Source organism: Dioscorea cayenensis, chromosome 20 (genome assembly GCF_009730915.1).
Source record: "Dioscorea cayenensis subsp. rotundata cultivar TDr96_F1 chromosome 20, TDr96_F1_v2_PseudoChromosome.rev07_lg8_w22 25.fasta, whole genome shotgun sequence".
NCBI classification, from domain to species: Eukaryota; Viridiplantae; Streptophyta; class Magnoliopsida; order Dioscoreales; family Dioscoreaceae; genus Dioscorea; species Dioscorea cayenensis.
In genome coordinates this window covers 14891253-14905740 of record NC_052490.1, presented here as the reverse complement: position 1 = coordinate 14905740, position 14488 = coordinate 14891253, and the positions used below count along the sequence as shown (strand labels likewise).

Sequence of the window (14488 nt, the reverse complement as noted above, 5' to 3'; positions counted from 1 at the left end):
CTCGGACCAGCCCACATACACGCAATAGGCTTGGTGGTCGCACGTGGTAGACCCACACATCACCAGGCCACTAGTGAGTTTAGTCAGCTACAGACAGAGCACACAGAGTTAGACCCTAAGGGCGCACTTGCTCCTACCCCCGGCGCTACATCTTTACCTGACTTCGACATGAGACTGAGGGGGATTGAGGGAGAGGTTCAGGCTGTGTGTCATGAGCAGCATGAGATTCGTGGCCAGCTTCACCAGATCATTGAGGGACAGCGCCAGCTCTAGGCAGATCTTCACCGTTTCCTCACCTCCTACTATGGTTCATCCTCGCACACTGTGGCCACTTCTTCTACTTCCATGCCACCACCACTAGCACCAGATTGTGATGAGTAACGGCTTGTTTGAGCATGGACACCTATCGTTTACTTTAGTTCACTTTGTTTGTGTTTTTGTTGCATTTTGATAAGTTGGCATGGGTCTTGCCCTACTGACTTGTGTTGTCAAACTTTATTTTATTTTCATCTATGTGTTTTGTTGACCACTCCCTAGTTTCTCCCTTGTGCTCGTATTTCATGTATTAGGATTATTTGCTACATGCTAGTGTTATCTATGATGGCTTTGTTCATTCTTGTAAGATTCTTTTAGCTTGGACTAATGATTAATGTGAGTTACTTGTTTGTATGCTTTATTGAATTCTATTTTACCCCTAGTATTGTCATGTGCACTGAATTTTTTATTGATGCCCTGGGAATGGCCAATGTGACTACTCTCTAACTCTCTTGTATGTGTAACACACTACTTTGAGTACTTGGCCTTAGAACACTAAGTTCTTTCCTTCAATGGACTCTTAAGAACTTCTAAGTCTTGTTGAGCTAATCCTAGTTTTGTGGCATGTAGTGTACTCTGAAGATGTGATCTAGGGTGAATGTGAAAAAAAAAATGAGTCTATGTCAGTATTCCTCTGTTATTGAAGCATGAATGCGTCTATGTGGACTATAATCGAGTAGTTGGGTGGCTCTTGTGCCTAACCAGCATGTGCACCCTCCAAAAAAATTTCAAAATGATTTTCTTGCGATCTGCGTAAAGTCGGGACTCGATAATGATGAAATGAAAATAAAACCTAGTGATCTTTTTGAGTACCTACCAAAGGTTTTTGAGTAGAAAGTGGACTTAGTTTCAAGGTATAGAATTAGAAGGAACTTATTTGGCCATTGAAGTAGCACTTAGTAGTTTAAGACATAGTATTCTTTGTTTGTGGAGTGATTAGCATCTAGAGCTGCATCTTGATTGAAGTCCTTAGGCTAGACCCGGATCGAGGGCAAATGAGATATAAGATTCACTTTCACGACACAGACATATAAGGGGTGACACAGGATACTTTTATTATGCTTATTGACTATGACTCAACATCTATGTATCATTGTCCATTGCTTTTGGAATCTTATATTTGCTTGATGCCAGATGTAATGCATTTAGCCACTTTTCAGTCTCTTTGTTTCTCATGAGTTGTTTGCTTGGGGACAAGCAACGCTTAAGTGTGGGGATATTTGATAAGTGTCTAAATGCAGGTGTTTTCATATATATATGTTATTCACTTTGCATGTATTTTGTGAGGTTTGATGCCCGTTTTATTCTTAATTGTCTACTATTTGCTTTGTAGGGCATAAGGAAGCCATGGAGAACAAGAAGATATCATTTGGCTGAAAAGAGAAAAAAAACAGGAATTTCATACAACCCCCATACTACCTAGTATGAGGGTCGTATGCACTGTAGTAGCAGACTGATTTAGAGTGTCTACCCAGATTTCCATACTACCCAGTATATGGGGCCGTATGGAGGCCGTATGCACCCCGTATAAAACACGAATCTAGGGTTTTTGAGTGCTATATGACCCCCATACGACCCTCATACGACCCGTATGACCCTGGGGGTATATATACTGACTTTTAGGGCAGAAAATGGACTTTTGGCTAGACTTTTTGCTGCCCATATTTTGGGAGACACTTGAGAGGCTTGTGGCGACCTTGGGGAGGAGAAGAAGGGCAACGAAGCTAGAAGATCATCCAAGCCCAAGGTCCAAGACGCTCAAGGCAAGAAGGCAACTTCATTCATGGGGAGATCTACCACTATTTGAAGGAAGGAGACCCGCGGCTAGAGGAAGCGTCATTGGCCACTCCTTTGGCGGGGAAAGCGTCATTCAGCATATTCTTCACCTCCTCCTCCACCATTTCATCTAGGCAGTGTCATTTATGCTTTTGTTTCATGTTTTGCTTGTTTGTATTGCTTGTTGTGGGATGATGACACACTAGACCCCCAAGGCCACCAGGTGTTGGTGAACCTTGGGGGATTTTATCATGTATGTTGGATGATAACTTGTTAATTCCACGTTTGGGTAATTTTGAGATTTAATCCATTGTTTTCATGCTAAGTGCTACACTAAGGAGAAATCCGTAGCTCTTTTATGAGTGATGCATGTAGATGTGACTTGCTCGCATGTATTAGATCATGAATGGATTAGAAGGGGATACTTGTATCATCACGCCGAGAAATCAGGTGTTTGGTAGCCCTCCATGTAGGTTTACTCCTAAGTGAGACTTCCTCGCACTTAATGCAATCGTAGGGATATGGATTTGGGAGAAATTCCTATATATGTTCGTATGGGATTAGGGTTCAATCATCGAGAAATTGGGGTTGTTCTAATCTTGGAATCTCATGGTCAATTTTACCCTTGCATCTTTAGATCATCATCCATGTTGCATGATAAAACCCTCAAGGGGATCCACATCCATAGGCCTTTGCATTTCATTGATTCTCTTGCTTGTTCATTGCTTGTTCTCTCTAATTTGTTGGCGAATATGGTTTTAGCTTTAATTACATTTAGTACAGTAAAATCCATCTCTTGAGATCTTAGGCTAGATAATAGCTCAAGAAGGAGTAATAGGTGATCCTTAGCCCCGTGGAATACGATCCTCGTGTCTTCACACGAGGTATTACTTTGCGATCCCGTACACTTGCGGGGAAGCAATCAAAGAGCTCCATCAATGTGCAAGATAGCAAGACACGACGTGTTCTACCGCATGGTTGTGTTGCCAACTTGGCGACCCTTTTAAAGAAGAAAAATGAAGTCGGGAGCACTATAGCTAAAAACACTCGTAGTAGGTTCTCGTAGGGAAAAGCACTATAGTAGTTACTGTTCACAGATCGCAAAAAAAATGAAACCTGGAAATCCACATCGCTATGTTGAAATTCCACACGCCCTTGTGGATGCCCGATTTAAGCCCTATAATTACATCCTTAAGAGTCTGATTTGGGGATCTTCATCCTATCTTTTGCCTATCCATTAGGCAGAGCATGGCTAGGGTTTGGAGAGTTTTTGCTGGGATTTTGGAGTGGTTCTACGGCATTCGACATCCAGTTCCTTTAGAAGAGAACTATTGGGGAGCTTTCGTAGGCATTGATTCAGTGAGGTGTGCCCTAGACGTGACAAAGGAGTCCTTGGAGATGATGAGGTAGCTCCTTAAGACCATCAACACAGACATCAAGGGGGTTACCTGTATGGATTGCTTGCACTTACTTTTGATTTCATTGTTGATTTTGTATTGCTCAATGGAGAGCTAAAATCCTAGTAGGTACTTGGATTTGTAAACCCTAAGATGATTTTGTTTCATTGACTTCTATTATGTTTCCTTTAATTGATGTTTTAATTGAGTTTCAATCTTGTAAGCTTGTTGATTTGATTTTCCCTTAGAGTGACACTAGGGTCGAGAATCTATCTAGGTAATTTATTGAAGGGGTGATAACTTCATTATGGTTAGACTTAGTGAGATTGAATAGGGTTGAGAGGGTGAGTAGAGAGGTAGTAGAACGTACCCTTTCTCTTCTGACGTGATTTATCCTACTTCCATGTTCTAAGAGTTCTTTGTGATCATGATAGAATGAAGTTCTAAGAGACAAACTCCACTATGGCTTAGTTGCGCAAGTGACAAATGCCCTTTTGCGTGTGAACCGCAAGTGCATGGGTTTGTCGAAGTAATAATACACTTCTGAGTGGGTAGTAGTATCCACAGGAAATAGTAATCAGAAACACAAAAATTGCTATTTAACTAGAATGAAGATGAATCGATAGTGGTGTGAACAAAATCAATGAAAATGGAAATAAGGAAAGAAAAAAGAAAAGAGAGACGTTATAAAAATGAATGAGAGGAAAGCCAATCGATAGAAAGTGGGGCATCCGAATTTTGCTCCCCTAGGACTAGTTCTTCAAGTGCAAAACCAACTATTATGTCTCCTAACTGATGCTTAATGAGTCGTGAAAATCCTATAATACACGGTCCCAAACCTATGGTCAACCGTGATTAACCGTATACTATGCCCCAGTGGAGAAATCTCTGTCTTAACACCTCATACTGTACGAAGTTGCTTCAAGCTCTAGGGACTCCAAGTGATAAACCCTATTCCCTAACATAGATCTAACCCTTTGGTCCTGACGAAAAACCCCTAGTCACAATTAAGCCCCATAACTAAGGATTACTTCAACGCTTCACTCTTTTACTAGCGTAACTAAGCCCCAGCGAAGTTCCTCTCTTAGCACTTCACTCTATTGTGACCACAAAGAACTCTTAGGACGTGGAGGTAGGATAAATAACACCGGAAGGGAAAGCGGACATTCCGCTACCTATTGACTCACCTTCTCGGCCCTCTCCAATCTTGATTTGTCTAACCTGAATGGTGTGTCACTCACTCACAAGGATTACCAATGTAGGCTCTCAACCACAATGTCACTCTAAGGAAAAAACCCATTCAACAAGCATTCAAGATTGGAACTCAATTAAAGACATCAATTAAAGACATCAATTAAAAGAAACATAATAGAATGGTCAAAGAAATAATATCAACCTAAGGTTTACAAGTCCAAGTACCCATTAGGGATTTAGCTCTCCATGCAGCAAGATACAATCAATAATGAAATCGAAAGTAAAAGCATGCAATCTATAAGTAAAACCCCCCTTGGTATTCATATTGATGGTCTTGTGGAGTGGCCGCATTTTATCCAAAGGTTCCTAATCAAGCCTAGGGCATACCTTGCTGAATCAATGCTGACGAAAGCTCCCCCAATAACTTCCTTCCCGAAGGAGCAGCGTGTTGAAAGATGTAGAACCACTCCAAAAGCCTTAACAAAGCACCTCTAAACCCTAGCAATGAGCGCCTCCAAAGATGGTTAAGAGATGGGTAAAAGATGGGAAAAAGATTCTCCAAACGGGCTTAAATCACAATTTAAATAGGGCTAGAATCGTAGGTTAAATAGGTTCCTCATCTTTCTGCGGTCTGTAAACAGTGAATGCTATAGTACTTTGCTACAATAATTTTCTACAGTACTTGCTATAGTGCTCAGCCAAAATACTCCCGAATGCACACTCTTCATCGAGGCCACATGAATAGGCACACATTCATGCGTTAGATCACATTGCTTCTTCCAGAAAATCACATTTCATGATAATCTTGCTATGATCGCATAAGTCGGAACACATGAGTTCACTGCCTTTGTGACCCTCCAATTTACATATTCCATCAAGCATAATGGAGGTTGGCACACACTACGTGTCTTTAAGCACAACTTGTGTCTTCACGTTTATTCACTCCAAGATTTCATCGACAACATGAATTCACGACCTACTTTTAGCTTCTTTTCTTCCATACTTGTCTCCACAACTCTACATGCACAAAAGTAACACAAATACACATGTATATGTGATAAATTCTGAGAAAAGTAATGCTCATTGTAAAAAAAGAATACTTCATATTACTAATACACAAGCTCTTACCAAACTTCCCCACACTTAAGCTTTTGCTTGTGCTCAAGTAAAAATAAAACATTGAAGCATAGAAAAAAGAAATATTGAAAGCGCTTGGCCGTAGGTTCACCAAAAGTATGCAAAAGAAGCATTCTACAAGTAAGGTAAATTTAAACACCAAATACAAAAAATTAATGCTCTAGCTAAAAACTCAAATAAAAAAGCATAACAAACTTGAAATCGTGTAAGGGTGTGTAAACACACTCAAGTCAACCCAATGTATACATCCTAAAGTTCTAAGTATAAGGGACTTATTTATTTGCAAAACAAAGCAAAAAACACAGTAGTAGCTTTACACATCTTCTAAGGTAGCCCTTTCTGAAGCGGCCGCTAAGGTAGGTTTCACACTTTCGAGGTTGTAGCTCTTCCTACCGGGGTATTAGCTTTTACTCATCCCATGAGATAGCTCTTTCTCTCATTACGGCATAACTAGTCTCCGACATATGAGAGTAGCTTCATATTTTATAGGCGGAAGCTCTTTCCACCCCAAATGCACAACCAAAACAAGTATATATTTTCATTTCATTTTTTATATAAAAAATTAACACAAGAAACAAAACTAACTAGTCCCTTAAACATCGAACTCGAGTTTCCAAAAAGGTTTAATGACCGAGTAGTGCAACAAGTATCAATAGGGCAAAAATTTCAAAAATAGAGCATGAGAACATTCAATGTTGAAAATTCACCTAACTTAAGAATACAACCATTACAACTAAGGTGAACCGCCATTGGCTACGTGAGCATTTTCAGTCAAAACTTATGTAAAGAACATGTGTAACGTGAACTCCCACCCATACTTAAGATGTACATTGCCCTCAATGTACGTATGCAAACACAATAAAAAGTGTAACACTCAAAAGAATATGTTAAGATGGGTAATTGAAATAATACTCCCCTGAACTCTTAATGGTATGTTTGATAGAGCTATGTTCCTTGAGAGTTGAGTTTCAATGGATTGATGGAGCACACACGGTCATGTCAATATCACTTTGACCGTGTCCATGACTAGTCCTCAAATTCAATACTCACAAGACCATCGCGTCAGTATACACAAGGGAGTTTATTGATGCTCAATAAAAAGCAAAAATAAACTTGAGTTTATAAAGATAAAGTAATGAAATATAACTCGAGACAATGAAATAAAAATAAACTCAGAAGAAAAATCCTTTTTGAGTGATATAAGTCCAAACTGGATGTAAAAATAAAATACGAAACATAAATGCAAAGAAAATAAATGACGCATCAAGCGTCGATTATGCGAATGCAATTTGCTCTACTGTTGGAGATGATGCTGTAACTAGTGGATCGATTGGTGCTGGTGGTGATGGTGGTGTCTGAGGGGTCCAGGGTCTCCATGTGGTTCACGGCCTGTAGCGCACGAACCTCGGCCATCTTGTGCTGTAGAAGGTGCCTCTGTCTCTATTTGTACCTACTGGGTTCCTGCGCTGGCTGAGACACCCTTACTTCATCGCCCTCGGCCTCTACTGTCTCTGGTGGGGGCATGTTAAGCACATAAACCCCATCTCTATACCTTCTGATCATCCCCATGAGTCTAATCATCTCAAGGCCGAGGGGCGTTGATACAATCATCTTCTCAGCACCATGAATAGCGTCCAATAAGCCCATCCCGATAATGAGTCTAGTAATGTGTGGGCCATAGAAGAGGATACGGATCCTGGCATACTACCCTGGTGCCGTAAGTACTCTGCCAGGATGTGTCCAAAGTGGAGTGGCACGCTCTGAACCATCGAATAAAGGTACAACATCTCCTCCAGGCTTAGGACGCCAGTAATGTCACCACGGCCGTTCATCGATGATAAGTGCTTGTGCGATATTAATGCGAAGTCTTCATTCCTTATGTTGAGCATTACTTTTCTCAGGTTTTTACATTAATATGTGTGTTTTTATATCACTTTTTATGCGGTATGGTTGTGAGGTCGAGTATGAAGGAAATAGGCCAATGTGGATCATAATGCACCTATTTTGGAGGAGATCTTGCTAAGGTTCAAAGCGAAGACATAGGGATAGGTGTGAGATGCTAGAGTGTGTGCCAACCTCCTCGCATTCGAGTGAGCACATCCATTTGGAGGGGCACAAAAGGCGGTCACACTAGAGCATTCCGTCTTATGCATATAAGAACAAGAGCTCCACCAACATATATATCATTGAAGAAGCAAGTGATTCATGACGTGAACGTATGCCCGTTTGTGTTACCCCGATGAAAGTATGGAATTGGGGACGTTATTCGGGTCGAAGGCTGTAGCGACCTTTGTTCACGGTAGGCCGAAATCGAGAAAAACGAGAGAATCCACGAGTGCGTGTGGAAATTATCCACGCCCGTGTAGAAATTCCCTGCAGGCGCGTGTAGCGTCACGCCCGTGGAGTTGCCCGATTCCAGCCCTATTTAAAAGCCGATTCAGCCCCAATTTTGGTATTCTTTTTCTCTATCTTTTCTCCAACTTGAGAGAGGGCTTGGCTAGGGGTTTTGAGGGTATTGGCTAAGGTTTTGGAGAGATTCTACGGCTCCGACATCATCATTCCCCGAGGAAGAAGGTTGGTAGGGGAGCTTCCGTCGAGGCATATCCTATACTCGGGACGAGGGAATCCTTGGACTGACAGTAGAGGACTCTCCAGCAAGACCATCGACACGACCATGGAGGGGTTTTCTTTTATAGATTCATTGCTTTTACATTCGATTTTTTTGATTGTACTTAGCTCCATGGAGAGCTAAACCCCTAGTGGGTACTTCGGTCTTTGTGAACCCTAGGATGTATTCGTTTCTTTGAACTTCTTTATTATGCTTTCAATAAATTGATGTTTATTGTGAGTTCCAACTTTAAATGCTTGATTGTATGAACGTTTCCCCTAGAGTGACACTAGGGTTGAGAGTTCTTGTTGGTAACCTTGTGAGTGAGTGACACACCACGAGTGTTAGACAAAGCTAGGTTGGAGAGGGTTGAGAGGGTGAGTCAAGAGTGCAGGGAGCGTCCCTTTTTCCCCTCCGACGTGATAGATTCTACCTCCGTTCCTTGAGTTCTTTTGCGGCCATAATAGAGTGAATGGTGCGAGGGATAAACCTCCGGGCTGGGGCCTAGTTGCGCGTGCAATGGAGTGAAGCATTGAGGGGATCTTAGTATCTAGGGCTTAATTGTGGCTATGGACCTTCCGCCTGGACCAAAGGGTTGGGTCTATAATTAGAAGCGATTTATCACTTGGAATCCCTAGAGCTCATTGCAACTTTATTCGAGTGCGAGGTTGAGAGGTTATTTAATCTCTCCTCCGGGACATGAATAGAGTTAGGCATAGTTGACCTTAGATTTGGGACTATGTATGTAAGGATTTCCACGACTCACCATTGCATTGATTAGGAAGCATAATAGAGAGTTCTTGCACTTGAAACGATTATCCTAGGTGAAGTATCATCCGAGTACCCCATCTTTATCGATTGCCTTGCCTCCTCCTTACTTTTGCTCTCTTACTTGTTGCTTTTAATTATTGAGAATTGAATCATTATAACACTTATCATTGTTGATACTCCACATAGCTAAGAATCGAATTAAGTGTCTTTACTCCCTACTCCCTGTGGATTCGACCCCGCTCACCCTGGATTATTACTTCGACAAACCCGTGCACTTGCGGGATATACGCAAGTGGACCTTGTCAACCGACCTACTCATAATGGCATGAATGTAACGATATGCAGGTTGGGAAAGACACGTGGCCTTGGACACCCCCGGGTCATACTAACCACAGCCATATAATACTTGATACGCACGCTGAGGTGTCAAGCTAAAGGGGTAATCTATAGGAAGCCGCTCGTACTCCTCTGTGGCAGTAAAATCCTCATCGTATAATTCCAACCAAATGGAAAATTGTGTGACACTCATACTGTAGTGATGTACAAATGCTCTAAACTATATGGCGTTAATACTGTTAAATCCTGAATATGATCGGTCAAACTCGAACGATGAGAGCACCTCGAGTGTCAGCAAATGAATGGCGGGCTCACGAATAGATAATAATATGTGCCACCTGCCTACAGTAAGAAGCTCAACCTCACCGTTGATGACGTCAGCAAGCTGAATCACTCTCAAATAACCTATAACTGGGAAACATGTCTGTCCAAACTTTAGCTTCGCTAACCTCTCAAAATGAGCCTGGTGCCCAAAAATCAAGAACTCCAAATGCTATGGCTCAGGTGAGGACTCTCGGGGATGCTTGCCGGCTTATTTATTTGATATGGGGAAATTCCAAAGATTTAAAAAGAAATTGATCAAATTCACTCAAGAAATCAACACTGCAGAAATCCACACGGTCGTGTAAAAATTCCACATACCCTTGTGGATCCACGTAGAGTGAAAACCGCACGACCACTTTGTAATACTCAAAAATACATCACAAATTCACTCTAAAATATTTCCAAAACATACATCCATCATTTTAAAATGAAAACGAACCAACAATCACCAGTTTAATCGAAATAAATCAAGATTGGCGAAGGAAAGAAAGAATGACGGTTACAGACAAGATGAAGATCAACAACTTGAATACCGCCAGAAAACTCGAGTAGAATCCCTCTAAAATGATGGTGAGAGATCGGGAGAGTGTGAGTATGTGTTCTCTGAGTGTTTAGGAGTGAAAAGATGAAAAGGCCCACGAAATTTGTAAAGAAGAGTCGCATCTTTCTGTGTTCTGTACATTCAAACGGGCGTGTGGAAATTACCCACGCCCGTGTGACTCTATAGGAGAGCTTCACAGGGGCACTCACACACTCCATTATGTTCTTGAGATAGCACACTTTTCCTCTGAACGCATCCACATGAGCATGTGGAAATTTCCCACACCCGTGTGCCCAACCCATAAGGGCACCCACACGCCTTTGTGGTTTCTCCATCCACCTGAGAAATTTCTCTAAGTGTTTCACAAGCTCGTGTGGAAATTCCACACTGTCATGGATCTTCACAAGGGCCACTCACTGAGGGCACGCTGCAGCGCTGTGTCTTCTCAAGATGGATGAGAACTTTCTACGAGTGTCACACGGCGTGTGGAAATTACCGCACTGTGTGTGATTCACAAGGTCATCCACAGGGGCAAACACACGCCCCTATGTCTTCTCAGGATAGAGCTCTGAACTCTACAAAGAAACACACGCCCGTGTGGAAATTACCCACGGGCGTGTGACAGTCATAAGGTCATTCACACACGGGCGTGTGGCGGTCATGAGAGTCATTCACGGGGCATTCACATGCCCGGTGTCTTCTCGAGATGGTGAAGTTGAGCAATGAACAAAAACACATGCCAATTCCGAAATTCCACATGCCCGAGTGTCTTCTCTGGATGACATAGAAAAATTATAGACTCTACAGAAAATTTCTACACATTTATACACATACGAGCCTCGCATTCTCGTGTTAAATTGACGAGAGAATCATCATAAAAAGCATGTTCAAAGCGACCAAGAACTTTTGCCACACACATTAAATCACCACGATAACCAAACAATCCATAAGAAAAATCACAACAATAGCATGTAAACATCAAGACACCAACACTCAAGCCTTATTCATAAAAACACTAAACTAAGAACTAGAAAACAGAAAAGAACTTGGGTTGCCTCCCAAGAAGCGCTTGTTTAATGTCACTTAGCTTGACGTACTTTGTCTTACCTCACGGGGACTCATAGATGAAGGTTTGTCTCTTACCCATGACCTGAAAGCATGATGGACATAGTCTCTTGATGGTAGCGGGGCAGCACAAGGGTTCGTCACCCTTACTCCGTTCTTGCACATCCCCATTAGCCTTGGGGCATTTTTTGTAATGTCTCCTAGCTCGCTTCATCTTCCGGAGCATCTTCTTTGATAAGTGCTTGTGTATTACTAATACGAAGTATTCTTTTCTTATGATGAGCATTACTTTTATAAGGTTTTAGCAATAACGCATGTGTATTGTGAACTTTTGTGCATGAAGGGTTGTAAAGCCAAATATGAAAGAAAGAAGCCAAATGGGATTGTGACTGTACTTTGTTGATGAAGTCTTGGGGTGAACAAATGTGAAGACACAAGTTGTGTGATAATGCCCCTTGCGTGTGACTCACAAGTGCATGGGTTTGTCGAAGTAATAAATCCCAGGTGAGTGGGGTATCGTATCCACATGGAATAAGGAATAGAAACACAAAGATTGCTACTTAACTAAGTGGAAATGAAACAATGATGGTGTGGATAAAGATTCATGCAAACAAACTAAAGAAAATAAGAAAGAGATGCACAAATAAATGAGAGGAAAGGCAATCGATAAAAAGTGGGTGTACTCAGATAGTGTTCCTTCTAGGATTATTGCTTCAAGTGCATAACCAACTATTATGGTACCTAACAATGCTTAATCAGTCGTGGACATTCTTAAATACACTATCCCAAACCTAAGGTCAACCTTGACTAACTCTACACTATGTCCCGGCGGAGAAATAAACCAGTCTCAACATCTCAGACTGTGTAAAGTTGAAAGAAGCTCTAGGGATTCCAAGTGATAAAACCTATTCCTATATGTAGATCTAGCCCTTTGGTCAAGGCGAAAGACCCTTAGTCATAATTAAGCCCTAGGTGTTAAAGTCACTTCAACGCTTCACTCTGTTGCTCGCGCAACTAAGCCCCAGCAGAGTTCATCCCTTAATCCTTCACTCTAGTATGACCGCAAAGAGCTCTTGGAACATACAGATAGGATAAATAATGCCAGAAGGGATAGAGGGTGCTCCGCTACCTCTCGACTCAACCACTCGACTCTCTCCAATCTTGCTTTCTCTAATCCTCATGGTGTGCCACTTACTCATAAGGATTACCAATGTAGACTCTCAAAATGAATATTGATGTGCAATTGCTTAAATAGACCCAAGATCTTCTTGTATTGCTCATCATTTTTGTCGTTCTTCAATCTTGAAGCGTAAGGGATTCTTGGCATGTAATGTGCTGGTGCCACCACCTTCTCCTTTTTTGCTCTTTCCTCAACCTCCACGACCTCGGGTGTTTCAACATTGGTATTCTCACTAGGAGATCTTCCTTCAACTTCGATCACTCCTCAAAGTGATTGGCTTCACATGTTCCCTCGGATTAGTTTCAGTGTTTCTAGGTAGACTCCATTGAGGGCTCTCCGTTAGAGACTTGGAAATTTGCCCCACTTGATTCTCTAGATTGTGCAATGAAGTGGTGTGGTTGTGAAGTGTAGCTTCAACCGATTGAAATCATGTATCCGATAATTGCACAAATCTGGTTAAAGCTTTCTCTAGATCGGTCATCCGGTCTCGAAGGTCTGAAACTTCGATTCTCTATGTTCGGGAGCTTGTTGTTGGAAACCGGATGGTGCCATAGTCTTTTTGTTGACCTTTGTTACTCCATGAGAAATTAAGATGGTTTCTCCATCCTTGGTTGTAAGTGTTGCTATAAGGATTGCATTGTACTCTTCCTAAATTTCCCACAAAAATCTACTTGTTCGAGTTGGAGCTGATGTAGCAATCGAAATAGGACAATCATACGACATATGTGAACCTTCACAACCATCACAACTTGTGATAGCGGATACCCTTGATGAAGTCAATGTATCCAATTTCTTGCTCAATGACTCTACTTGGGCTGCCAAAGATGTAATTGCATCAATTTCATGGAGTACGGACACTTTCTTCTTTTATCTTGCATTCCATTGGTAGCTATTTATGGCCATTTCTTCTACCAATTGTCGAGCTTCTTCAGGGGTCTTGTCCCCCATTGTACCTCCTATAGCAGCATCTAGAAGTTGTCTTGTACTTGGATTCAACCTATTTTAAAAAGTTTGAATGATCATCCATTCGGAGAACCCGTGTTGTGGACACTTCCGCAAGAGGTCCTTGAATCACTCCCAAGTCTGAAACAAGGATTCAAGTCCCATATGGAAAATGAAGATATCTCATTACGAAGCTTTGCCGACTTTCCCGGAGGGAAGTACCTTGCAAGGAAGGGTTCGACCATTTTGTTCCATGTTGTGATGGAAGCTCTTGGCAATGAATGTAGCCACTGTTTGGAGCTTCCTTTTAGAGAAAATAGGAAAGCCCTCAATCTTATAGCATCATTCATAACACCATTGATCTTCAGCATGTCACAAACCTCCAAGAATTTTTCAATGTGATTGTTTGGATCCTCATCGGCCAAACAATTGAACTGCGCTGACTGCTATATCATTTGAATGTATGCCGCCTTTATGATAAGTGCTTGTGTGATAAGAATGCGAAGTATTCTTTTTCTTATGATGAGCATTACTTTTAGTAGGTTTAATCGCTAATATATGTGTATTTGTGGTCTTTTGCACATGTAGGGTTGTGAAGCTACGTATTGAGAAAAGAAGCCAAAAGTAGATCGTAAATACATTATTTGGTCGAATCTTGGAATAAACAAATGTGAAGACACAAGTGGGACACCAGGATACGTGAATGTGTACCAACCTCCATGAATTCAAGTCATTACAATAACTTGGAGGGGCACAAAGGCAGTCACATTTGCATATCCCGACTTGTGCATTTATAACAAGATCTTCATAAACGAAGCTTTTGATTGAAGAAGAGTTGCGATCTATTGCATAAACGTGTGTCATTTATGTTACCTCGATGAAAAGTATGGAAGTGGGAGTGT

General features: G+C 41.5%; 1 non-coding gene across 1 annotated transcript; it reads left to right on the top strand.

Moving 5' to 3' along the window:
- The first annotated feature begins 13677 nt into the window (after positions 1–13677).
- Positions 13678–13782, top strand: LOC120252437. Its single transcript, XR_005533966.1, has one exon. It is a non-coding gene; the product is annotated as a small nucleolar RNA R71 (small nucleolar RNA).
- Positions 13783–14488: the final 706 nt, after the last annotated feature.